This window comes from Tamandua tetradactyla, chromosome 10 (assembly GCF_023851605.1).
Source record: "Tamandua tetradactyla isolate mTamTet1 chromosome 10, mTamTet1.pri, whole genome shotgun sequence".
Classification (NCBI taxonomy): domain Eukaryota; kingdom Metazoa; phylum Chordata; class Mammalia; order Pilosa; family Myrmecophagidae; genus Tamandua; species Tamandua tetradactyla.
In genome coordinates this window covers 101,997,415-102,023,829 of record NC_135336.1, presented here as the reverse complement: position 1 = coordinate 102,023,829, position 26,415 = coordinate 101,997,415, and the positions used below count along the sequence as shown (strand labels likewise).

General features: G+C 42.9%; 1 protein-coding gene and 1 non-coding gene across 5 annotated transcripts in view; one reads left to right on the top strand and one right to left on the bottom strand.

Annotated features, from left to right (window-relative positions):
• Positions 1–1,553: 1,553 nt before the first annotated feature.
• Positions 1,554–26,415, top strand: part of LOC143648716 (beta-1,3-galactosyltransferase 5-like) — a 61,402-nt gene continuing 36,540 nt past the window's right edge. For 3 of the 4 annotated variants that reach the window (XM_077119043.1, XM_077119041.1, XM_077119040.1), the window contains exon 1: positions 1,554–1,717. The gene's annotated coding sequence lies outside the window, so the exon portion shown is untranslated. Of the gene's footprint in view, positions 1,718–8,530; positions 9,056–26,415 lie in introns of those variants that run through there. The other variant, XM_077119042.1, reaches the window with a different exon arrangement.
• On the bottom strand, positions 15,960–16,066 carry LOC143649048 (U6 spliceosomal RNA). Its single transcript, XR_013158926.1, has one exon. It is a non-coding gene; the product is annotated as a U6 spliceosomal RNA (small nuclear RNA).

The following is a 26,415-nucleotide window of genomic DNA, read 5'->3' as shown; positions in this document are numbered from 1 at the left end:
ACCGAGGCGCCGTGAACGGCCCGGGGTGGCGGTGGGGGGGGGGGGGACTTCGGGCGCCCAGCGCGGAGGACCCAGCAGGGACCCGCAGGGCTGCGCAGGGCGCGCGTCTCCTGATGCCGGGCGGAACCGCAGCCGGCCGGGCCCCTGGGCTGTCCCGGCAGCCTCCAGCGGCTCTCGGCGCGGCCGAAAGGAGCTCGGCGGGAAGGCGCGTCCCCGCGGGGACCGCGGGAGGCGCGCGGCGGCGCGGGGGCGCGGGGCGCGGGGCGCGGGGGCGCGGGGGCGCGGGGCGCGGGGCGCGGGGCGCGGGGGCGCGGGGCGCGGGGGCGCGCAGTCCCCCAGGCAGGTGGCCGCGGCCGGCTGCTGCTACGCGCCGCCTCCCTCCGCCCCCTCTCCGCAGCCTCTTCCTTTCTCCGCTACGTTGCCCTGTCGTTCTGACTTTGGACTCTCTTGTCAAATATTTGGGGTTCTTCTTTACCCCCAACGGTAGCTCATTTCATCTCTGTGCAAGAAGGAAGACATTCTGACCGCCGGGAGATAAGGACTGGCAGCGCTCTGAAGCCGCTGCAGATTTGAGATGAAGGAGAATAATTCACATTCGCTTGGCTTGGAGTAGGGTCTGGGCGGTGGCATACATTAGATGATCAATAATATGCCCCCAATTGAGAATATATACATATATACAGTATATTAATATATTTATAATACATAATAAACAAAGCAATTATACCATAGCTGCAATTAAATGAGGTTATATTAAAATAATATATTAAATGTATTAATTTATGTAGCTCTTCTTGACAGTGAGATCTGGGGTCCCACTGACACCCCATTTCCCGCTGTACGCCCCCACCCCAAGGTTGCACCGGTTGTGCCGAGAAGCTTTCCTTTTGAACTTGGGCTCCGTTTGGGGCCAATGGAAGACCCAGGAAAAGCCCCTTAACTCCTCTGTGCCTCAGTTTCCTCACCTGTAAAGCGAGAATGGTAATAGTACCCCCTTCCTGAGTTTGACCTAAGCATTAAACAGCCCCCACAAATCCTTCTTTCCCTTTTTTGACCTTCACTCATCGCTCATAAGCAAAGATTTGTTATTAAATTAGCACCTTTTTTCTAAATGAGGGCGAGGGGTGCCCTCTTTCAGGGCGTTTGGGATTTAAGAGGCGCAGGACCCCGCTGGCGTTCCGGGTACAGACAAGTGTCTTCAAAGTTCACTCTGGGACCCCCTCCAGGGAGAGCAGGACCGTAAACTCGGAGAGCCGCCCTAAGGGGCCATGAGCAAATTCCATCTTCGTGCCTTGCTGGTGCAGGGTGAAAGAGGCGCTTCACACCGGAGCTACGCAGGCCGAGCATTTGCCGACAGTGCCTGCTTCTCTCTCGGGTTTTGCGTGCAGTGGTCCTGCTCCACGCAGGAGACCCGCGTGGGGGCGGCGGTGGGGATTCGGGGCGCCCCGAGTCCCAGCGCCCCGCGCCGCCACCCCGGCGCCGCGGCTGGTCCTCCCTCGCCTGCCTCCTCACCTATCAGATTTCCTGTGCGCACTGCCGCGCCGCTCCTCCCACCTCCTAATTGCAGAGGAAAGGGGGTGAACCATCCCCTGCCTGGACAGAGCTCCTCTGAGCCCCGAAACGCCAGTCCCCAGCCCCTGCAGCTCCGAGTGCGTCTGTGAGCTGGCGGCGGGCTCCAGCCCCTGTTCCCGCCCGCCGAGGGGACGCCGCGCGCACGGTAAGTCCCCGGGGACATGCCCACGCGGCTGGGACACTTGGGCTCGCGGCGAGGGCCGGGTCCTGCAGCAGTAGGCGGGCGAGTGTGGAGCGTGGGTGCTCGCGCCGCCCGGGAACGCGGCTCACTTTGGAGAACCTCGGACTGCGGTCTTTTTTTTTCTTTTAATAAGGAAAGGCAAAGAAAAAAACGAAATGATTACACAGGCCAGATGTCATCGAATTTGGTTTACGAACGCATTCACGCATAAGCTCTTACCGTTACAACGAGGAAGTTGGGTTGTCAAAGGTGGACACGTTGCACACGTAAGACTTGGAAATTAACATCTGATAAAACGTCGCACAATTAAACAGAATAACTTGATCTAAAAAACAAAACAACACTACTCCTAAGCACCCTGCGGCAGGCATCTCCCTGTAAGAGTGTGGGCGTTGTAGAGGGGCTGACAGGCAAGTTTGTGCAAAAGATGTCTTTGCAGAGCCTTGGGGCGGCAGTAGGACTTTTGACTCTGGGAGAAGGTCTTTAGATCATTCCTAAAAGCGGTGAAGTGTCTGAAGATTTCATGACCAACATTTTTCGCGGCAGCATCCCTACCATTCATTTCAGCTGTGTGTGCACGTGTGTGATACCTGCAGTAGATGTTTGCATTTGAATGACTTTTTCATTTTTATTTATTTTTTCGGTCTTTTCTGTTTGATTTTGGGGGGATAAATGCATCTTGTGATAACAGGAAACTCTTTACCTCCAGTAATCAAAGGTTGTGAAATTATTTTTCACTTTTCTTTTCCATATTCTATGATAAACAAACAAACACAAAATCTTTATGTGTAGCAACCGCTTGTATTAGCACCACCGCTCAAACTGGGTCTCCCTCATTTAATTTTTCTGTCCGTGCTCAGTGAGATCTAGGAAGAGTAGAATTTAATGAAGATAGCGATCTGGACAAGTATCAGATTCCAGTAAGTTGGGGATAGGGAGTGGCTGTTGTTTGGAGTGTTTTTTTTAGATCTAGGGAATAAAGAGTCACATTTGTGGGTAAATATGTCCTTATTCTACACATCCTTACATGGAATAAAGTATTCCAATGAAATGATATGGTCTGACATATGTCCAAACTTTTATGGTGCCTCCTCTTTAAAACTGGTATATGTAATATACAGTTTCCATTTCAGAGAGCATGCCTATAATATTCTTCTTTTAAAGAATGGCTTCATATATATTATATTAAGACTTATTTTCTATGTCGTTCACTTTTCTCCTTTCAAGTCAGTTCATCTTTTTTTTTGTATGCTGTATGGGGGTCGCATGTCATTGTTTTTCCATGTGAGTATCCTCTTATTGCAGCACTATTTGTTGAATTTTTGTTTTTTGTTTGTTTGGGAAGTGCATGGATCCGGAATCGAACCCGCGTCTCCCACAAGTCGGCTCCTTTTTTAAAGTGAATTCTGAAATGATTAAAATGTCGTAGGTGCAGGGAGGCTCCCAAGTGAGGTCTGCTGAAGTTTAGTTCCTGGAAATGCATCTCAGAAAGTGAAGATATTTCATTAAGTTTTCGCCTCAAAAACTTGACAAGGACCTGCTGTCTTCGCAAAGGTCCGTGTAGACATGGCAACCCTTTCTTCTATAGGAATGAAAAGCAGGTCCTTTGAGTAAACGAGGACCGTCTGGTGTCGGGTTGTGTGAGATCCTGCATGCCTCTTTTGTAACTGACCTCCTGGCGTGGGTGATGATGGTCATCCCTTCAGCAGGGGTCCGTGGAGCTGTGGCTGTCCTTCCTTGGTCCTGCTTGGCCGCGGGCACTGGAGACCACAGGCGCAGGCCCGTGTAGGACAACCCTGGAAGGTGTCAGGGGCTCCATCTCCTCCTCCTCCGAGGTTGTAGGATTGGCACTGGGTTCTGAACCCAGGTCCTGGGACCCCGGGGGAGCCTGGTGGATGCTTGTCCACTTCACTGGGCTTCTGATCAAATTTCTGCTTGGTTTTCTGCCAGGACCAGATCCTGGTCCTGACTCCTGGTTCCAACCGCCTTGAAAAGCTGCTTGGCCCTCATCTGCCCAGAACGAGATGCCCTGTGTCTCAGGCTCAGCAGAGGCTGACTGGAATGACACACTGCCTTGAACCTGGTGGGCCTTGGACTGCTGCGTCCCAGCCCCGCTGACCCTGACCCTGACCCTGACCCTGACCGTTGCCAGGAGCCTTAGTCCCGGGCCCCACCCAGACTGGCGCCCTTGGGCAAAAGAGCCAAGTCTCTAAGCTCTAGGCCTTGGCCCCTGGGTTGACTCTCTCCTCTGCTCCCTGCTACCTCCCTCTCTACTGCTCCTCCCAGACCTCTTGGGTCTAGGCCCGTCTCCTCCGGCTGTGGAAGGAGTGCCAGTTACCTGAGCCTGTATGTGAAGAGGCAAAGTGACCTGGTGATTTTATCAACTAAATTGCCATCAATGGAAAATCAGAATTAGGAGACCTAAGTTTCCTGCCACGAGACCCCCTGGGAAAATAAATTGTCCAGAACTTTTCTCTAATCTCTGAACATTGTCCCACATCCTCAGTAGGGAGCCAAGTCCCAAGTCACTCACGACCAAGTTCATTCAGGAAAATACCTGATCATTCATTCACGCAGTCAGTAAACATTCACCTTGGGAGCCAGGTTACTAGGTTCAAATCCCTGCTACGTCACCTACACACCTTGGGCAAATTGCTTACCTTCTCTGTGCCTCAGTTGAAATTGAGGATGAAGATGTATTTACTTCATGAAGAGTAGTTATAAGCATTACATGGTTTTATATGTATGTAAGTTTGGGGACAGGGCCAGGAATGTAATAAGTGCTACATAAATTATACTTGATACTATTATTTGCCCGTTATATACCAGACACTTTACTAGTCTGGAGAACATTGTTTGCGTCAAGAATGAGGTCTGAAAATAAAGAAACAAAACCAGATTTCCTTTACTTCATTTTAAAAATAAGTGCCAAAAAGCTGTGCCAAAACTATTTTTGAGCAGCAGCAGAACTTTTGGAGTGGCTTGGTGAATAGCAGAGGCACCTGCTTGGTTTGTGTGTTTTAACACCTCTGATTCTCTGTCATTACCTGAAGGCGTTTCTTGATGTTACAGTTTCAGCTTACAGCTCTCTCTTCTTCCATTTCTAATTTATTTATTAGTTTCGTAGAGGGGTTTTGGCTAACATTGTGTTTCCTGAACGCTGCAAGTTCCTTTTAAAATCCCATTTTGTCTCCTTGTCATCTCGTTTCCTCTCTTGTTTTGCTGATTTCATGATCTCCTTCATTTCTTGGAGCAATAAATCACTTATTGTGAAAAACTTTAACCCATTTTTGGAAATACATTTTCTTCCAGACTGGCTATTTCATTGTCCTTTGCACTTTCCCTTACCTCTTCCTTCTTTTGGTGGTATTTATGCACAGTTGCCCTGCCGTTTCCTTTTATATCAAGTATGTTTAACAAGGGTTGGGTTAGCTGTACCTTCAGAAATAATTTGAGCAAATTATCCTTGATTGCTTCTCTCTTTATGTGAAATTTGTTTCTCCCCCAGCACTTCAGCTGCGTACAGGGCATCATGTTTTATCTGCTTTTTTGTTGCCTGAGGATACACGGGAGAGGAAGGTTCAGCTGGAACCATGGATAATTATGATTGCTGGATTTAGTCTTCAAACTTGCTTGCCTGTAGTTTTATTAAAATTTTCTTTCAGGGTATACTCTGATTTCAGATTGTTCCCAAATTCAGGATGTAGCTTAGGGATATAATTTTTTTTTTCCAAATTATGAAGAATTTCAAATATACATTTAGGTAAGAGAATAACAACAGATAGACTTTATGTGAGCCCACAGCCTAGCTGGGTTGGGTTCTGACATGTTACTATACTTGCCTTTGATTTAAAAGATAATGCAAGGGCAGGCCACGGTGGCTCAGCAGACAGAGTTCTCACCTGCCATGCCAGAGACCTGGGTTCAATTCCCAGTACCTGTCCATGAAAAAACCAAAAAAGATAATACAACGATTTCTTTGTTCATGGGTATTTAGATTGTTTTCATTTTTTATATAAAAATGCAATAATAAACATTCTTGTAAATATCTCCTCTTGTACATATCTGAGTTTTCTTTAGAATCTGTACCTAGAAAAGAATGATTGGTTGGAATGCATGTGTATCTCCATCTTTCCAAAGTATTGAAGGATGCTTTCCAAGAGGTAACCACTTTATACCCCACTCACTATACAATTCAGTAACTCAATTCCTGTTTCTTTGCATCCTTATCAACACTTGGAATTACTGGGCTTCTAAATTTTTGTCATTAGGATGATTATGAAATAGTATCTGATTGTTTCAAGGCCCATTTGCTGATTCTAATAAAGCTAATCATCTTTTCATATGTCTCAGTCATTTGGTTTCCTCTCCTGTGCTTTGCCTGTTCATATCTTTTGCTCATTTTTCATTTGGGGTATCTTTGTATTATTGATTTATAGAAGTTCATGCAGAAATCCGAGAAACTAATTCTTTATTTCAGTAATATATATTGAAAGTATCTACTTCTATCTAGTCTGCGGCTTGTATTTTTATCTTTTTAAAGATACGTTTTATTGAGTAATCATTTTAATTTAGTCAAACTTACCATATTCTCATTTATGGTTTGTACTTTTTTCTTTTTAAAGAAAATCTTCCCCTCTCTGAGGTTTTAAATATGCTATCCATGTATTTTCTTCTAAAAGTCAAAGTTTTGCTTTTCACATCTAAGTTTTGAATCCTCATTGGATTTATGTTTGGTCTGCTGTGAGCCAGGACTTCAAGCTTAACTTTCTATATGAATAGGCAGCAGTGCCATATCATTAATTCAATGGTCCATTCTTTCTTGGTGATTTGTAATTCCATTTCTGTCATATGGATGTAGATCTGTTTATGGGTTGCCGATTATAATTTATTGGTCTATTTGTCTATACCTCACAAGTATCTCATAGACTTAATTGTATGACCTTAATAAGTCTTGATATATAGAGCAAGTTTCCCCACCTTGTTTTTCTTTATAACATCCTTAGCTATCTTTGGCTTCTCCTAATATAAACATCTCCCATAACCATAGTTCAGTTACTGAGACCAGGAAATTAACAGTGATATTCTACTCTTAATGAGTCCAGAGACCTTATTTTAATTTTGCCAATTTTCCTGCTAATGTCCTTTTTCGGATCCAGTAGCCGGGCCAGAGTCCCATATTGCATTTAGTTGTGATGTCTCCATATCGTCCTTCAATCTGTGGTGGTGTCTCAGTCTTCTGTCTTTTTGATTGTGACATTTTGGAAGAGCCCAGGACAGTTATTCTGTAGACTCTACCTCACTGTGGACTTGTCGAATGTTTTCTTATGAGTAGATTGAAGTTCTACGTCTTTGTAAGAATACCACAGAAGTTTGATAAATGTGATAAACTTTATTATTGGTTCTAGTAGTTTCTATGTAGATTGTATTGAACGTTTGGTAGAGAGAATTGTATTAGACATTTTAGTTATTCATGTCTTCTGAGTGTGTGGGAGGATTTTATTTCTCCAACCTCTTGAAGCTAGGCAAGGCCCTGTGACTTTTTCTGGCCAAATAAATAGGACCTGAAGTGATGTGTGCTGAAACACATTTAATTGCTGGGTCCTGAGATTCCAGCTCTCTTTTGCTCTGCTTGTGTAAGCACAGGTTGATATGAATATGCCATAAGACAGAAATGGCATAAAATGATAAATCAAGGAAAGCTGCATTGAAGAGTAAGTAGCCTGGGTCAGTGATGGACTGTGCCTATGTGAAAATAAACTTTTGTAGTGTAAAAATGTGGAGATTTGGGGGTGGCATAATCTAACCTTTCTGGTCTGATAAAACAACCCTACTGGCTGTAAATAGGGACTGCTTGTTTTTTTTTTTTCCCTCCCAGTTTTTAAATTCTTTAATTTTATTCTGGTCTTATTGCATTGACTAGGACCTCCCCGTTACAATATTGGGTAAAAGCACTGACATTAGGAATCTTTGTCTTTATCTTGACCTTAATTGAAATGCTTTTACGTTCCACTATTAAGTATGATTTTGCTTTAGGTGCTTGCTGGATACCCTTTCCCAAATTAAGGAAGTCTCCTTTATTATAAATTGTTGCTGACTTTTACTGATTCTTTTTGTGGGTGTGCATTTTTTTTAGAAAACCATGTATTTGTTTTCTTTTAAAATTTACTGATGTAGCATATTACTATAATTTTTTATAGTTAATGTTTTATTTAAAAACTTTTATGTTCATTTTCGAAAGAGAAATTGTTCATAATTTTCTTTTCTTTTGCTATTCTTGTCTGAAGTTAAGTATTTTTCCATTCTCTGAAACAGCTTGTACAAATGAGGGATTTTGTTGCAGTTATTTTAAAGTTTGGTAAGGTTCACCTCTAATAATCTATCTGGGTTGCTGTCTTTTAGGGTGGGAGCAGGGGGACTTTTGGTTACAGATTCAATGCCTTTCATTGTTATTTGTTTACTCAGATCTTATGTCTTCTTCAGTGTACTTTGTTCATGTATAGTTTGCTACAAAAATATTTCATCGAAGTTTTGAAATTTATTGGCATAAGGATGTTTACGATACTCCGTTAGGAGTTTTAAAACTCCTTCTCTGAGGTTGTGGACCCTTTCCTTTTTAGTATTGTTCATTTATGCCTCTTTTCTTTTCTTTCTTTCTTTTTTTTTTTTTTTTTTTTTGCTAAACTTGCTAAATCAAGTTTTGTTTTATTTATTTATTTTTTTGCATGGGTAGGCACCAGAAATCGAACCTGCATCTCTGGCAAGGCAGGTGAGAACTTTGCCTGCTGAGCCACCGAGGCCCACCCTAAAGCTTTATTTTATTAGTTTCTTTTAAGGAAACAATTTTGAATTTTTCCGTCTTTTCTTCGCTTTCCTCTCCATTTCATTGCTATCCTCATTTCCCCCATTTTCTGCAATTTGTGCATCTGAAAATGTCTCAATAATGGCTTTATTTTTTATTTACAAATAATGGATTTTTTTTTAGTTGAACTGAGTATGCAGTTCTAGATAGGCCATTGTCACTCCATTGTCTTCTGGCTTTTATGTTACTGATAAAGTCATGAGAAACTGCCATCAGTCTGTCAGTCTTTTGAAGATAATTTGCCATTCTCTGGGATAGCTTTTAAGACTTTCTCCTTATCCTTGATGTTCTTCAGTCTCGTTATGATGTGTCCAGGGGTGGATTTATCTTTATCTGTCATGCTGGGTGCTTAGGTGTCAGTTTTTCTTTTTTTTTTTTTGCATGGGCAGGTACCGGAAATCGAACCCGAGTCTCCGGCATGGCAGGCGAGAACTTTGCCAGTAAGCCACCGTGGCCCACCCTAGGTGACAGTTTGGATTTAAGGACTCCTATCTTCAAGTCTGGAAAGTTCTCAGCTGGAGTTTCTTCACATATTTCTTCTTTGCTGTCTTTACATTCTTTTCTTTGGACACTCTTAGCAGAGTGCATAGACCCTCCACCTCCGCACTCTATCTCCTTTGTCTTGTGGATAAATCCTTGTGGTTGTTGGAGATAATTATCTTTGGAGGAAGATAATGAATCTCCTTCAAGTCTGGGCCTTCCTTCTGGAAGAAATGGAAATGTGGAGGTTTAAAATGACTTTAATCTAGAGGGTCATTTCCCTCAGTTCTTACTGCCTCAGTTCACTTTTCTCTCTAACTTGGGAAGGGGAATTTTATTGATCTTAGTTGTTCCCCCTTTTCCCTGCTTTCTCCTCCTCCATAGAAGGCACACGCAACATTCTGGTGCCTTCAGTGTTTTTTTCCTGGTCACTGACTTCTAAGGAGCATGCTAAGAGTTGTTTCCCTTTGTTTGAATGCTGTTTGAATATTTTTGGCTAATTTTTACTAATTGTTTCACCTGAGTGTGGACAGCGTGGAGAAACAAATGCCTCATTGTCCTTGTATTATTCCAGCAGTAATAGTTCCTAATTCAACCCATCAGCAGTTAGCCAGAGGGGAGTTCAGTGTCCCGGTTTTGGGTGAAGTCTGGCATGTAGACTAGGTGTTTGGTGTCTTTGCAGAGAAACAGGTGCCTGTTATAATTGGCTATAAATCGAGAATTGAGAAATTGGATTGAGGTAAATGGTAGAGAGCTGGCCTCATTAAGGCAGAGATGTTGGTGACAGATGTTAACCTTCCGTAGATACAACCTGTCACAGCTAAACTCTCAGAGTTTCCTGGAGGATCCGTACAGAGCTGAAACTGCTTTTTGTTGGTTGGTTTTTGGATGCCCACAGCTTTCTCAAGGACAAAATGCTCAAATCACCTCTTTGCTAGTTCTTAGCTAATTAGTTCACACCCAAAAATGTGCATATAAAAGTCACTGCTCCAGAGCTGCATTTCCCCCTCCCTGTTCCCCACTCTCCCGTAAATCCTGTTTGCTGTGCTCTCAGACTCAGTCTACCAGCCACCCCCCTCAGATGTGAGATCATTTGCATGACTACCTGCAAAATAACCAATGTTCTCTGGGTTTTTCTTTAACAGATCCAGGATGCTTCACATTTTAGATGTATGGTATAGCATTTATGTCTAGGATCACACTTTTTCCAGTGTTTATTTATTCATTTTTGGTGAATTCTGCCACATGCTGTTTACACCTGACTGCTCGAAGCTCTTTCTTCATCCGAAATAACTGCTACACAGGGAAGCAAAATGGCTCGCTTTGTTATTTCGTCAGGTGGAAGGGTCGGTGTTTTTTCAGGTTATTGAAAGCTAATAATGCCAGATTTCATGAGGGAAATTTTTTGTTGTTGTTGTTAAGTGATGGAATCTTTATTTTTGAGGGATTTGAACCATCCTAGTATATTAATGGCCAAATATTTTACTCTTTCAACCAGATTGTAAATTCCAAGTTCTGGGAAAGATTAATTACCCACTTTCTGGTTTAAAATGTTCCGTTTTACAAAAATAAGCTGACCTTATACATTTTCAAACACTGTATTCATCTGGATTCACCAACTGTTAAAATTTTGCCACTTTTTTGTTTTGTTTTTTTGGGGGTTGTGTGTGTGTGTGTGTGGAAACATTTAGGGGCAAGGTGTCATGTTTCCACTTGTAAATACTTCACACATCTGCTCAGAATAAGAACCTTCTCCTCCATAACCTCAATCGCGTCTTCACACCTGAGAAAGCTAGTATACCTAATACACATTTCTTTAAATGAACTGTCAGCTGCTGAGACAGATATTCTCTTGGTTCATCATTAAAACTTTCGGTGCCCTTCCAGACCTACAGTGAGCTACAACAGGTCTCTCTAGCAGAAGCTGGCGACAGTAAAACTTGCTCTTACAGCCGAGTGGCTACGCCTGGATGTGGAGTGATGGGGACTCGGCCCTTGATAGATTAAATGAAAGATTCATGAGGGAAATTTAATAAGAGTTAAGATATTAGAAAAGCATGTTTCAAGCCTGGTCAGTTCCTAGCTATTTGAATTCATATCGCTGGTTGCTGAAGCTTCCTGCTGAGTCACCTCACTTGGGTTCTTAACCCAGGTCTCTAAATCTTCGATCTCAGTAAATCTTTTATCTCTGCTGCATTTCCTTACTAGTCTGTGGGACAGGCTCCTCACAAAGCTGTTCTAAGGTCAGACACATTTGTGAAACCCTGCATTCGAATCTTCCTGCACTTGGCACATCAACTTTATAAAAGTTTCCAAAAAGCCCAGCAGTAAAGAATACTGTTTAATTGCCTACTCCAGTGAGTCCCCAAGTTGTCTGACCGTAGAACAGTCCCCGTCTCCTGCCCCTGCCTCACCCCATTCCACTGCCCCCAAACATGCACAGGCCTTCTTGATGCCCAAAGGGTCCCAGTTTGGGAACTCCTGCCCTACCCTGCCAGAAAAGTCTCTGCATTTCTCGGCGCCCCCTGCACCTTGGATTCTTTTCTTTCTCTTCCTCCCTCCCTTCCTCCCTGCTTTTCTTTTTATTAATAGTTTTATTGGGGCATAATATACTTACATTTCACCTGTAAAGTTTTCCTATCCAATGAACCCCCAATTCTTAACAGAACCAGTACTCTATTGATTGTCCAGGACTTTCTTCTGGAAAGCCATCGACTGGCATTCATTTCTTACCTCCTTTCCCCTCCACCTCGTAACCTTCCATCCATCATCAATCATAATGTTGCAGGCAGCCCTGTCTGCTGAAGCCACTTCCTGTTGCAACAGGCAGGCCCCTGTTGACTCAGGCCATTCCCTGTTGAAGTCTCCCAGGCCTGAGGACAGTCAGTAGGCAGGATAAGAGAAGTCCCTGTGAAGCCCCCTCCCCCTCTACCGCTCATCCACTTCTGTAAACCCAGCTTCACACCCTTCCCAATTTAAATCAGCCAGTCGTTCACTTTATCTTTACCATGCCATCCTGTCTATAAAACGGACTGTTAACCTCTTGTTCGGGGCTCAGACTTTCAGAGGCTACTCGGCTGAGCCCTATGGCCATAGACAATAAAACCTACTTCCTGAAACTTCAGCGCCTCGGCCCTGGTTTGTTCTGTTTCCGTGTAACATTCCAGGAGGCTTGAAGTCTTGTCCCTGTTTTGTGCAACAATAACTGTTCTAGTTTGATCTGTTCCTAGGCTTGATCATCCAGCTACCCCTGTCTACCTCTTGGGCCCCAAGTCCTTAGCTGTTTCTCCCATGGAGGAAGAGTTTTATTTGAGCACCTGCTTTCTCCTTCCTAAAGGATTGTATCTGCTCTCTGGTTTCCAGTCACAGTAAGTTTGCTGACTGCAGTTCGGACGTCCCAGATTCTCCGTAGAATCACTGCTGAGGGCAGCAGCCTCTTCTGAGGCCTCTCTGGTCCCTGGAACCCTTCTCCATGGCACCCAGAAGGGGGAATGCACAGTGGGGTTTTGGGGGTGCAGACCTGGGGTGCATTTTCCTAGCCATAGATGCTGTTTTTTTTTTACGTCTAGCTCACTCGAGGATGCAGGCAAGTTACTTCATACTTCATCTCACGTCTTCTCCTCACTGAGAGAGGGTAACATCCACCTGCTGCATGTATTGTGAGGATTCGATGGGTAACCCTAAGTTGCTTACAGCAGTGTCTGCTACAGAGAAATTGTTTATGTGTGTTAGCCATTATTAATCTGGTTTTCTTTTTATATATATGACAGATCCTGGTTTCCCTCTAGTTTTTTCCTCCTGACTTTTGTTTTCAAACTTCAGATCTTGGCTCCTCATTGTTCTGGCCCTAGGCAGTGTTTCCCTCTTAGGGTGTCATTTTCCTCCTGCGTTCAGGCAGTTCTAGCCGGATCACCTCTGCATTTCGGCAGGGAGGTTCTTGCAGCACAATGCAGCACTGTGAGGGCGAATTTCTGGAGGATGTTTTGACCTGGTTAAATTGACTTGCCTCTCCTCAGCTCATTCACGGTCATGTCAGCTCCACTTCAAAGATGGGAGAATTTGACCTTTCATCAGTTTCTATGAATTGCATTATTTTGAAGATGAAACCACAAGTGCCACCCTGTCCTGTGAACCTAATGGGATCATGTTAAGTGGTTATTTCTGAGCAGCTCTAAGCAGGAATTGTGGGGCTTTGTCAATCACACTAAAATCACAGGCATCTTTAGAATGGTCTAGAATATTCTAAGGCTCTCAGCACCCAGTGTGCGCTTCTATTGGAAGATTCCATCCTGCCTGTGGAATATGGTGTATGTGTCTATTCCTTATCCTCTCCAAACCCCCAGAGAGCCCGGTCTTTTTCTAATGTATGTTTTTCATCTCTGTTTAATGAGTGCTCCATTATTGTTCATTAATTGCGCACATTAATAAATTCAGAATTATCACAGATATCTCCCATGATTGATTTCTGGGAGACAACAAAAGTTTTAAAGAGGAAGTGACATTTGTTATTTTATCTTCAAAATAATGCAATTCATAGAAATTGGTGAAAGGTCAAATTCCTCAATCTTGGATAGAATACTGTAGGTACTGAATTCTATAGATGTTGATTTTATATGCAATGAGTGTAAGAACTATGAAAAAATGTACACTTTTTGAAGGCACATACTAAAAACAGTTCCTATCTGGTTCTCCATGGAATAGGAACTGAGGGTATGGCCTTGCTTGGGTCTGAACCGTAGCCCTCTTACATCCAGCTGTGAGGCCTGGATATGACTTAAGTCTTGTTTTCCTCACAGATGTTAAGAAGTACATATATAGTAATAGAATGCTGATTTAAAAATAAATATGAGGATGATTTGAAACTGGTGCTTACAAGGAACTTATTTTAGTATGAATTCGTGTTCTTGCGTATCCAACTGATACGTTGTTTTGTTCCTTTTTCTTATTAAAATAGAATATTTACTTTCAATACATTTCTTAGGGCAAGTTGCCAGTTCTGGCTTTTATGGGAAAATGGTCTGTCAAAAGAACTGCTGCTGCGGTTAGAAAGAAGAGCGATAATTTGTGGGTTGAGCAACACCCAGTAAAAGCAGGTGTTCGAAAGAGTTTGTGGGGAGAATTGGGAATTTACAGTCAAAAGGAAAAAAGGGGGGAAAATGGTGGTTATCAGGGCGAGTTGTGTTCTAGAGTCCATACTGGAACATGACAGAAGGAAACTTGTCTGAAACTGATTGGACAGAGCTTGGGCCTATTTTTCTTGTCCTATTTCCTGTAAGTCTTATTCCAAGCCGTGGGTTCCTGAAATCTGATTGCATTATCAGGCAAAGAGTATCCATCTGCCTTGTGTGCCCCCTTTGCTGGTTTTGTAACCCAGGACCTGAAGGTCAGCTTAGTGTTCCTTTTACCTTTCCCCCTTTCATCAAGATCTTTCGTAGACAGCATTGCTGATGAAAACTGATTTTGTGATGTCCCATGGTGCAAGTGGAATATTCTAACTGTCTGATAGTTGGAGAAGTCCAGCATCATGTCCCACCGAAGAGGGGCTATATTATGGAGTTATGGTCAATTGAAACAACACTGAGAAAATGGACTCCATCAAAGTTCAGCAACAAAGTTTCTGAAAGACACGAGAGGAATATTATGTAGCAGCAAGAGTATTTTGGGGTAAGCGAAGGTAGTCATCAGAGGTTTTGTCCTGTAGGGCATCATAAGTGTTGGCCTCAAGTTTGAAAGCCTGATTTACCCATGTGTGCTGGTTTGAAAGGAAGTATGCCCCCTAAGAAAAGCCATGTTTTAATATAAATCTCATTTCTTAAAGGTAGAATAATCCCTATTCAATACTGTATATTTGAACCTGTAATGAGATCATCTCCCTGGTTGATGTGATTTAGTTAAGAATGGTTGTTAAACTGGATTAGGGGATGACATGTCTCCACCCATTTGAGTGGGTCTTGATTAGTTTCTGAAGTCCTGTAAAAGAGGAAACATTTTGGAGAATGAGAGATTCAGAGAGAGCAGAGAATGTTGCAGCACCACGAAGCAGAGAATCCACCAGTCAGTGACCTTTGGAGATGAAGAAAAACGCCTCCCAAGGAGCTTCATGAAGTAGGAAGCCAGGAGAGAAAGCTAGCAGATGACACCGTATTCGCCATGTGCCCTTCCAGCTGAGAGAGAAGCCCTGACTGTGTTCGCCATGTGCCTTCTCACTTGAGAGAGAAACCCTGAACTTCATCGGCCTTCTTGAACCAAGGTACCTTTCCCTTGATGCCTTCGATTGGACATTTCTATAGACTTGTTTTAATTGGGACATATTCTCGGCCTTAGAACTGTAAACTAGCAACTCATTAAATTCCCCTTTTTAAAAGCCATTCCGTTTCTGGTATATTGCATTCCAGCAGCTAGCAAACTAGAACACCATGTGATTTTGAAAGTGAGAGATTGTTGAACCATAGCCATTTTTCTGGAAGTAAAACCATGAATTAAAGATACTGTTATAATTATAAGAAGAAACAAGAGTGATTTTTTTTCGGTATATGTCCCAAATCTAGTCTCCCTGAGATTCATGATTCAGCCAGCGAAGTAAATCCCAAGCCCTGTTGAGCCCCTAGTTCTTACAGTATCAGAATATTTTCTTTGATGTTCTTAATATTTTGTTTAATTTCACCAGAACCGATTTACATAAAAGCGGCATTTCTCCCCTAAAAGGGTGTATGTCCCTCCTTGCTGAGCCTGAGGATGTTGAGCGCCTTACAGTTTTGTAGGACAAACATCAACAGGTGATCTACCTCGAATTGTAAGTTCTTTGCCTTGGTGGTATCTTTAAAATGCCCTCCGTAGTTTTTTGTCTTTACTTATTTTCTTTAAAAAAATATGGGACACTTCACAAATTTGTGTGTCATCCTTGCGCAGGGGCCATGCTAATCTTCTCTGCATCATCCCAATTTTAGTATATGTGCTGCCAAAGCGAACACCCTCTGCGGTTTTTGACATGTTTCAGATGGCTTTTTCAAGTTAAGGAATTCCATGAAACCAAAATATACTTCTCAGAAAGTCCCAGTCCTTACCAGGTCTTTCAGTTAAGGGGTTGTATTTTATACAGTCCCACTTAGGCCCAGAATGGTTTTTGAGTTGATGAACAAAGATCCCAAGCTGGCTACATTTTTTTGTTTCTGATTGGTCCCACTTCTCTAAGTCAGAGAGTAAGGCCATTACTGTGCAATTCCCACTCCCAGGTGGTGGTAAGGCTATACAGGCATTTTTCCCACATAGGAAGAAATAGCCTGTGCCATCCAGACTGTGTTAAAGCCCATAATCCAGTGGTTTTGTTCATGCCTCTCTTGGCCTCCAACTATGGGGATGTTGACATCTTTACAGGCAAAACCTGTAAAAGGGTGGGGTTTAGTGGAGAATGAACAATGGATATTGCAGAGTAGTTGATATAATAGTCTGTGAGGATGGTAATACATGATGAAGTACTGTTAGGGACTTGCGTCCTAGTGAGGTCTGAGAATTGGACTATAGGGAGTGTGATTGTCAGACTTATAGACAAGGATGGCACTGGTGTTCCAATGCCCTGGAAGGTTCCAGTGGTAGAAAAGGCGGTTTCATTTAGCGCCAAATCATAGGTGTCAAGTACATCATCGATGGAGTCCTGTGTGATTATCATGAAAAAATGTAGAGAGGATACCATTTGCCCCTTTCTCTTGGTCATACCAAAGAATCTGATTGCAGAGGTTGGCTGGAATCATACCTAGATAAAGCCTAGTATCATTATCATTGTTTATGCAAAGAGAAAAATTCATTACAGTCTGGAAAATTTGTGCTATGGGGAACTCATCTTTTCAAGAATAAGATAAGCTCAATGGGGCAACCATCTGTGACATTTATCTATTGAGTGGCCACCCCTTTTGTCCCATACTGGGTCTTTGTGAAATATGTCTCTCCAAGTGGTTTTGGCCAAATAAATGGAGCCTTCTGTGGAGTCTGAATTATCACAGATCCAGCAGTTTGACAGTTTGCCCATCCTGACAGCTCTCTGTGTGGCTGGTAGCAAAAGGATGACAAATGGCAAGGGACCAGGAAGGAAAGGAAAGAAGAAAAAAATAAAAAGCGTGTTCCTTGATATAGCTCTTCAGGAAGGCTGTCCACTTCAGTGGTCATCTACTTCTGGGCAATCTGAAACTCTTTTTTAGGGTGAATCTGAGGTCACCACAGCTGTACTTCTCCAGTAGTTTGCTTATTTGAGATAGGTATATTCAAGGGCCTCTACCAGCAAGTTTAACAGCACATTGGTTGGTGAGCAGGACCCTGATAAAGTCTTTTCCATCAAGGTACCAAAGAGTTTATCAGTAGATGTCTTTTCTAGTACACAGACTCTTTAGGCTGCAGATTTTGGGCGGCTGCTGAAACCAGGTGATGATTTCTTCCTTCGAAGCATCTTCCACCTGTGAAACATAATTTTCATGGGGTGAGTTTATGCTTTCTGAAGGGGATTGAGTAAAGATTGAGCAGGACTAGTGGAAATATTTCAGTCCTGGGTGATTCCAGAGAGTCACTTTGCTTGGCTATTTGTTTGATTATCCTGTTTGTTCTTCCCACCAGGCTGTAAGATTGGGAGTGGAATGGGCAATGCAGCCTTTGATATACAGGGAATACTGTGTATATATATATTTTTAAGTTGTTTGTCCTATAAAATGTGGGTCTTGATCACTATGAAGTTCAGTGGAGATGCCCCAAGTTGGCATGATATTTTCAAGTAGTTTTTTTTGGCTACAAAAGAGGCAGTAGCTTACCTACAAGGGAAGGCTCCTAGCCAGTGAGAGAACATATAGCTCATTCCTAGCACATATTTATATCCTTGAGAAGGGAAAAGCTGGATAAAGTCCATTTGCCAGATTAGCATTGGCCTGGAAGGTAAAGGGAAATGTCCTGTGGAAAACTTTAATGACTTTCCTGGTTTGTATTGTTGACATGTTTGACAAGAAATATAGACCTGGTAAGTGATATTACAAAAGCACCCCCACCAATGTTTCCCCCTTTTTCCTGTCATTTTTGGCTGTCCTGAGGTGTGGGTGAATGAAGTACTCAGAACAATGTTATATTTAGGACATCTGGTAATACCGGACAACCATTTGGCCCTATCTAGATGTTTTGTTCAGGATCTAATTTATAGCCTGATTCCTTCCATACTGCTGTTCTCTTTGGGAGTTGCCAATTCTTCATATTTTATTAAGCCATTGGATTTTCAGGGCAGGGATTTGATCTGGCATACAAAGCTGAACTGGTTTTTGAAAAAGAGCTCAGGCTGATGGGGTCTTAGTGGCCCCATCAGCCAAGTCATTTCCTTGCTTTTTCTGAATTGAGGCTTTCATGAGTGTGAGCTTTAATTTTGATAACTGCAATAGCCTTGGGGAGCAAAAGTATTTCTAATAGGATAGCAACATGTTTCTGTTCCTAATGGTAGTTCCTGAGGAGCTAAGGAACCCCCTTTAGATATTTGGCTAACTCCATTAAGAGCTAATAATTCTGCCTGTCGAGTGGAAGTTTCTTTAGGAAGGAGGCTGCTCTCAAGAACCTCTGTTAAGGTAGTTACTGCATTTCCAGCCTGGCATCTGCCATCTGGGGCTTCAGTTTTTAGATATGACCTGTCAGTATAGATCTGGGTTGTCTGTTGAGGTTTCCATGAGGTTGGGCCTAGAGGAAAGTAGGGTTTTGGTAAGAATTATGCAGTCATGATCGGTGCTCTTTCATCAAGAAGTGGGAACAGAGTGGCAGGGTTCAAGGAAGAAGTCTTCTGAATGTGATGAGAGGGAGAGGGAAGCTTAAGTTCCAAAGATGTGAGTCATGCAGCGGAGAAATGAGTTAAAGCAGAATTAAGCAAGAATTCCAAAGCATGAGGAACAAAAAGAGAAAGTTCATTCTGTATAACTACATCTACAGTAACTTCAACTTGTTTGGCTGCTGCATCCACTGATGGGAGACAAGGTGGTATCCAGGATTACTTGCATACTATACTATCCGATGGGCCTCTGGACTCCTCCAAGCTCTTGTGTTCTTACTTCTAAGGCACTTCTTTTTCTTTCATGGACCTGCAGTTGGAAGGGAAGGTCGTAGTTGCTGTGACCTTCTGGTGATCAAGGGCAGGGGTGTCTTGTAGGGCTTCCTTTTGATTATGATAGGTGTCAGTCTGATCCTGCTTTTAGCTTGAGGTCTCAGGTACAGTATGCTTTAGGAGCACATAGAGAGGTTGAGCTACACGTGAGAAGTTTGATGTACAGGTCTGTCAATACCCACAAAGATCTAAGAATCCTCTCAGTTGCTTTTTTTGTCTGGGGCTTTGGAAAGTCTTGTACAGATGAAATTCTCTGGGGATCTTATAGATTCCCCTGGTTAGAGAGGATGTGCCCTGGGTATCTGACTTCTTGCTCCATGAATTGGAGTTTGTCTCTAGAGGCTTTTTGCCCCTTTAAGGCTGTTGTAGTAAATGTAGGGAGTCAAACTGGTGTATTTGTTTTTTAGAGGAACATATGAGGAGATCATCAATATATTATATGAGAATGGAGCTGAGAGAAATATTCTGTCTTGTAAGTAATTTTTAAGGGTTGAAAAAAGTAACTGGGGGTTTCTGTGACTCCCTGAGGCATAACAGTCCAGGTATATTGTAATCCTTTCCATGTGAACGCAAATAGATAGTGGCCGTCAGGTGGATTGTGTGCTGGGGAGTGCTCTGCAAGGGTGAATGACAGTGACATCCCAGTCCCGGGGGAATCTGCGATGGTAGGTGAGGATTTGGGACTATGGGGAAGTGAGGAGTGACACTTTCATTTATTGCTCTTACATCTTGGACAAATCTTTATCCTTTCCCACTGGGTGTTCTTGCAGGGTAGGTGGAAGTATCGCAGAGGCCTGTGCAAGGAATCAACAAAACCCCTCCGATGAAGCTTCAGTAAGGGCTTCTGGTTTAGGGGATACTGGGAAAGTTTGGAAAGGGGTCTGGAAGGGTCTGTTTGGACCAAGATTGGTTCTGTACTTTTAAGCTTTCCTACCTCCATAGGCAATTGGGATGAAAACTCCTTAGGGACAGAGGACAGGAAGGAGATTAGTACCTACTGATTGTTCCAAGGTGGAGTCAGTTTCCAGGTACCACCAGTATGCAGTTGACATACAAATTCTTCTTGGTCTAAGGGGAGTTCTACAGGTAGGGATAAAATGATTTCTCCTTTTTCATTAAACCTGAGATCACATTTGCATTTTCTTAGGAGATCTCATTCTACTGAGTTAACTGGGGTGGGATCACAAAGTAGGAAAGAATGCATTCCTGTGAAAGGCCCTAGGGTAACTGAGATTGGGTCCAATTTGGAAGTGGTCTGAACTTGATGAGAGAGCCTACGATTTCTGCAGTATAATTCACTCCAAGGCACGGACTGCTTCAGTAGGGAGGGATTAGTAGCCAAGAGTTAGCATCGGTTTGAGCTTGGTTTCCCCTTGTTGGTTAAGTGTGGGGCCTGGAAGTGACCCAGAATAACCTGGGAGGGCGGTCTCGGGCGTTACTTGGTGGAGGATGTGGCTCAGCAGCACGGTCCTGAGGTCCACTTTTCAATGTAGAGCACTGCGTTTTCCAGTGCCCAGGCCTTCTGCTCTGGAGACTGGGGTCTGGGATGACTTGAGGGTGCAGCTGTAATTGTAAAGCAAGCAGTTTGGCTTGTTTAGTGGCCTTTTTAGTTTCTAGAGTGTGAGCTAACTATTCAGTGTTAGAATTCCCCGGGAGCCTCAAGACCCCCTCCCATTACTTACCTAGCCCTTAACAGAGGTCTCCACACTGCGGTTGCAGACTGCATTTCTGCCATAACTCTTTAACCCAGCATCAACCCTCAGGCAACTGCATCCCTGTGATAAATCCCCTCACTCAGTACCGACCAAAACTCCGGCAGTTACAGCCCTGCCAAAACTATAGTAGCCTTTAAATTTTATACCCCACCAATGAAAGGCTTACAACTTCCCACTTGACCCCCCACTTCTAACCCAACCAATGAGAACCCCCCAATTTCCCAAACCCACCCATACCCCCCAGTCCCTCCTCTATAAAAGATCCTCCCTTGCCCTCCCCAGATGGGCTAAAGTCTATACCTCAGACCCCCTCCGTGTTTGCTCACCAATAAATGTCCTTACCTTTTTCCTGACATTCAGTAAGTCTGTCAGCTCTATAGTAGGGAATGCTTCCGGTCAAACAAGCCCATCAACAGACATCACATTAAAAGCAGTTGTGGCTCTGGGCTTATCTAAGGATAATCCAGAGTGTTTTGCAAACGTTTTTGCTAGTCTTTCTTGAAAATTAAAGACAGATTTGTCTTGTCCCTGCCTTGGACCTTGGCCTAGTCAGTCCTGTGGGAAGGGCTTTAGCGATGGCATCTAACAGTTGTTGAGGTGTGAGTTCAGCTCAAGCTAGAGTGATTTTTAACAGTCACCTCTTATTCTAGGTCCTTCCAATTTGCCATTTGAATCCAATTTTAGGCTTTTCCAGGCCTGACTAACACATGAACGAGTTGATAAAAGTCAGGCAGGCCAGGTTGATTTTAATTTTGGAAGGTCTTCTTTTGGCTTAGGGGAGCCTTTTGCTGTGGCTTGGAGTTGGGCCTGAGATTGACGAGTGAAGATAATTTGGTCAGGTCTCCGAGTGCTGTCAGGTTTGGTGTATTTTGTGTGTCGTATCTTGAAAGGCCTTTGAAGATGGAGCTCAGAGTGGAAGGGAAGTTTAGATAGTAAAGAAGAGGAAGGGTTGGTAGGCTCAGAGGGGTCAGCTGACAAAGGAGAATGTGAAGGTGGTGGAGCAGAAGCTATGAACTCAGGGGCTTTGGAGTATGCATGTGGGAGTTTTGTCAGGCCTCAGAAAATAAACTTGACATACAAAATGAATTCTGTGGCATGGGGCCACTTCAGTTTATCTCCCTCAGCATCTTCTCTAATAGGGCCTGATGTGCCAGCAAGATAGGTGATCATGGACGTGCAGACACCCCGCCCGTCAGAGGCCAAACCAGATAATGATAGCCTGAAGAGGCCAAACCAGATGACCATGAGCCTGAAGTTGCAATCTGCACTAGCCTATCTCCTGGCGATGCCTGCAGCCACACATCACCCCCACTCTTCTTGGCATGTTTTTCCCTTTAAAACCACAAGCGGTCAGAAAGGGAGTTGGGGCCATTTTTCCTTTTACTAGCAGGTTTCACTGGCTCCCTCCTGCCTGCTCTCCCCTTGCTCTCACTCTTTCACTTTCTTTCTCTCTAGCAGTAAACCCCTTAAGCTTTAACTTGCTGTCTCACGTAGACTCCTGTAACGACCCTGTGCCTAACCATTTTAGTTCCTGACCAGCTTGAGATCATTTAGAGACCGTATCTTTTAGGGATGCGAGTTAAGAATCTTGAGCCGATTTTGAGGTCTCAAAATACTAATTGAAATAAGCACCCCATTGTACTTGTCTTATTTTAAAACTGCTGTTTTGTAATTGTGATCCTGAAAACACAAGTTTGTCTCATGAAAAGGATCCCCAAATCAGCCACTGATTAGACAAACATGAAAGAGACCATAGTGTCTGAGCAGGTAGCGGGCTGCAGTCCTGAGGGAAATTCAGATGCCTTTTTGAACTGCTGGCATCTAACACCTGGACAGTAAGCGGAAGTAATTACCTAAACTTCAACCTAGAGTAGCAAACTGGAAATAAAACTCCAAGACCTGCAATGCAAGGAAGCAGAGCTCTGATCCCTTTGGCTTCAAGGAGGCTGGAGGAGATGGAATGCCTAAAGCACGCCCCTCAGACACCTCAGAGACCAAAGGAGGGCATCTTCAGACCCCACTTCTGATGCCAAAACTGTCAAAAGAGCTGCTCCCACCAATAGAAAGAAGAGAGCTTTATTAACGGTATAACAAGATGTGAATTGGGCAACACCAAGTTGAAGCAAGTGTTCCAAAGGGTTCAGGGAACACTGGGAAATTATAATCCAGAAAAAAGAGGGGGTGAAATGGAAGTGGTCAGAGTTTCTCCAGACATCAAGACAGAAGGAAACTTGTCCAAAATGAATTGGTCAGAGCTCAGGCCTTTCTTTTCTTGTCCTATTTCCTGTAAGGCTTGTTCTCTGAGAAGTCTGATGGTGTCCATGCAATGTGTCCACCTTATGCTATTTTGTAACCCAGAGCCTGCAGGTCAATTTAGAGTTCCTTTCACCAATCCCAGCCTGTTCTATACTAACCTCACTCAGGGAACACTACCACTGGAAAAGTTGGAGTGTCTTTAAATGCAGAAGTGAAGCAGCTTCTTTAAATGGAACATAGGACTCTCTAACAAGCCCATCAATATTTAAAACATTTAATGAGCTTTAAAAAAGTGTCACATTTTAACTGTGAATCATTTCATATTAAACCCTGAGGTTTTCCTGCCAAAAATTATCTTCAGTAAACGTTTTGTGCTTCCAGCCAGATTGGGAGTGAGAGGAAGTAGAAGCAGATTCCATTAGGAGGCTCGAATGCTTGAGGGGGGATTTCCTGAGCCGTCTGGTGGCGCTCCCCCCGCGGCGAGCTGAGCGGAACACCCTCTCTTGCTTCTCAGTGACTCACTGGGAGCTCCTTTTGTGAAATTTCTTTCTCACATTTTTTGCTTCCTCCATCAATTCCTGGGCCTCGAAGCTGGGTTTTTGTTTTAAAGTGAGAAACAGTGAAAGACCGAAGGAGGCGATTTGCATTTGAATAGGATGGAATGTTTGCATTTTAGCATTTTCTTTCCTTTTGAGCTTACTAAGTGTTACCCTCATTTGGATTCTGGGAAGGCTGGCCTGGTGGTCTTTGCATGCTGACCCTATGAAGCTGTAGTGAACAGGAGGTCACCTTGGGAGGGGGGACCAGGCAGAAATACCTGGGCCAAGGTGGGCCACAGCCGAAAGGAAATAGCCCGCTCCCCTCCCAGCTGTTTTCAGGTCTTTAATTTAATCATTAGTCTACTCTCTAATAACTGTCCCTACCTGTAGAGTTTTCTCCAAACAGAAATAAAAATCTATTAGGGAATGTTTGTGAGGGAGAAAAAACCCACAGTTTTACTTTCAAAAGATTCAAAGAGGAGGGTATGTACTGACATGCCCCAGGCGATGATTCTTGTGGACAGAAGTCAATCTACTACTGCTATTCTATCTGCTGTTTAGCAAAGGACAGAAAAGGCTCACTGCAGATACTCAGGTGATAATTGCTCCGAGTGTTTTAATCCATTTAATATATATTTATTTACTCATCCGATAAAGGTTTTCTGAGCATGTGCTGTGTGAAAAGTAAACATATGAGGTATTGAGATTGAAATAAATATGAATAATATAGTTCCTGTCCTCCAACCATTTTCAGGAAAGAAGGAGACACTTAAGCAAAGAACTCCAACATGGTGCACTGTGGTCGAGACTGGGCAAGGGAGTGTGGTTGAAACCTCTCAAAAACTGTGGGTTCTCTGTCTGATAAGCTCAAATGACCAATTCCTGAGACACTGGGGTTTCAAAGAGAGAAAGTACGAAGGGGGAAATGAGATGGGCCATCTACCTAAAATCTGTCTCCCTGAACTGCGGCAACTCTGATAGTTTTATCATATCCAAAGATGGGTAGGTTTTAGGATAATGAATACAATGGCTCCAGAAGGGACAGTTAGAGATGATCTAATTATTGTGCATGTGCAGATTCATTTCATGCCTAGTCACAGAATGTATGTAAGAAAATGGTGGCCTTAATATGATAGTTGTGATTTTTAGTATTATAATGAGGTATAGGTCACTTATAGATTAAAATTTAAGTTACTGGGCATAACAGGTGGGCCCTTTTTCTTTGACACTCTATGTTATTGTGGTACTTTTTTACAATTGATGAAGGAATATTTAAATAGTACTATTAAATATAGTATATAGTTTACGTTAGGTATAGTCTTTTTTTCCCCAAGTATGTTGCAGTAGCAAAGCTTTTATTAAACAATATTTTATTATAAAAATTTTTTAAAAGATTTAGATATTGTATTATATCTGTCATAGTCAGGTTCATGTGTCAACTTGGCCAGGTGGTAGTACCTGGCCTGTCTGTTGCTATGAGGACATTTCATAGAATTAAATCATGATCACATCAGCTGCATTCACAGCTGATTCCATTTTTAATCAGCCAAGGGGAGTGTCTTCTGCAATGAGTGATGCTTAATCCTATCGCTGGAAGCTTTTTACGGAGGATTCAGAAGAGACAGGCTCTCTTCCTGCTTCGGCTGGCGAGCCTCTCCTGTGGAGTTCATCCAGACCCTCCATCGGAGTCGTCAGCTTCACAGCCTGCCCTACGGATTTTGGACTCTACATTCCCACGGTTACATAAGACACTTCTATAAATTTTATATTTATGGATATTTCCTGTTGATTCTGTTTCTCTAGAGAACCCTAACTAATACCATATCCACACTCCAAAAACCAACCAACCAACCAAAACCTCAGTAAATCTTCCTTGCTGTCTGAGTTACATTCATACTCCTTTGCTTACATTAAAAGGCGCCATGTCTAATCTCCATTTCTCTTTTCAGTTGATCTTCAATTACTTCTTCTTCTCTCTCTCTCTCTCTTTTTTTGGAAAGAGAGAAACTTTAATTGGAAGTTTTCTGTTTATTTTTTAACAGTTTTATTCACACACCATATAATCCATCATAGGTATGCAATCAATGGCTCCTGGTATAATCACATAGTTATGCGTTCACCACCACAATCTATGTGAGACATTCCCATTTCTTCTGAAAAGAAGGAAGGAAAAAAAATCCCATATCCCCTCCCTTATATCTCCTGTTTATTGACAATTAGCTTTGGTATATTGCTTTTGTTACAGTTAATGAGGAATATTACAGTGTTAGTAAACTATTGACCTTTGTTTGCAATAATTGCATTTTTCCATATACCATCCCATTTTAAAAAATATTTTATTTTGTTGTGAAATATAACATATATACAAAAAAGTAATAAATTTCCAAGTACATTTTAACAAGAAGTTATAGAACAGATTTTAAAGTTTGGTATGGGTTATAGTTCCATGATCATATTTGTTTTTTCTTCTAGCTGCTGTAGAACACTAGAGACCAACAGAAATATTGATATACTGATTCAGCAGTCATATTCATTTGTTAAATCCTATCTTCTCTGTTATTCTCCTCCTTCTCTTTAAATAACATTTATACATAAAAGTAATAAATTTCAAAGAGGTGGACCCATTTTTGTTAGATCCAGCTTTGTCTAGTTAGATGGTCTAGGAATTGGGGTGGGTTCATTCTCAGCTGACTCACTTT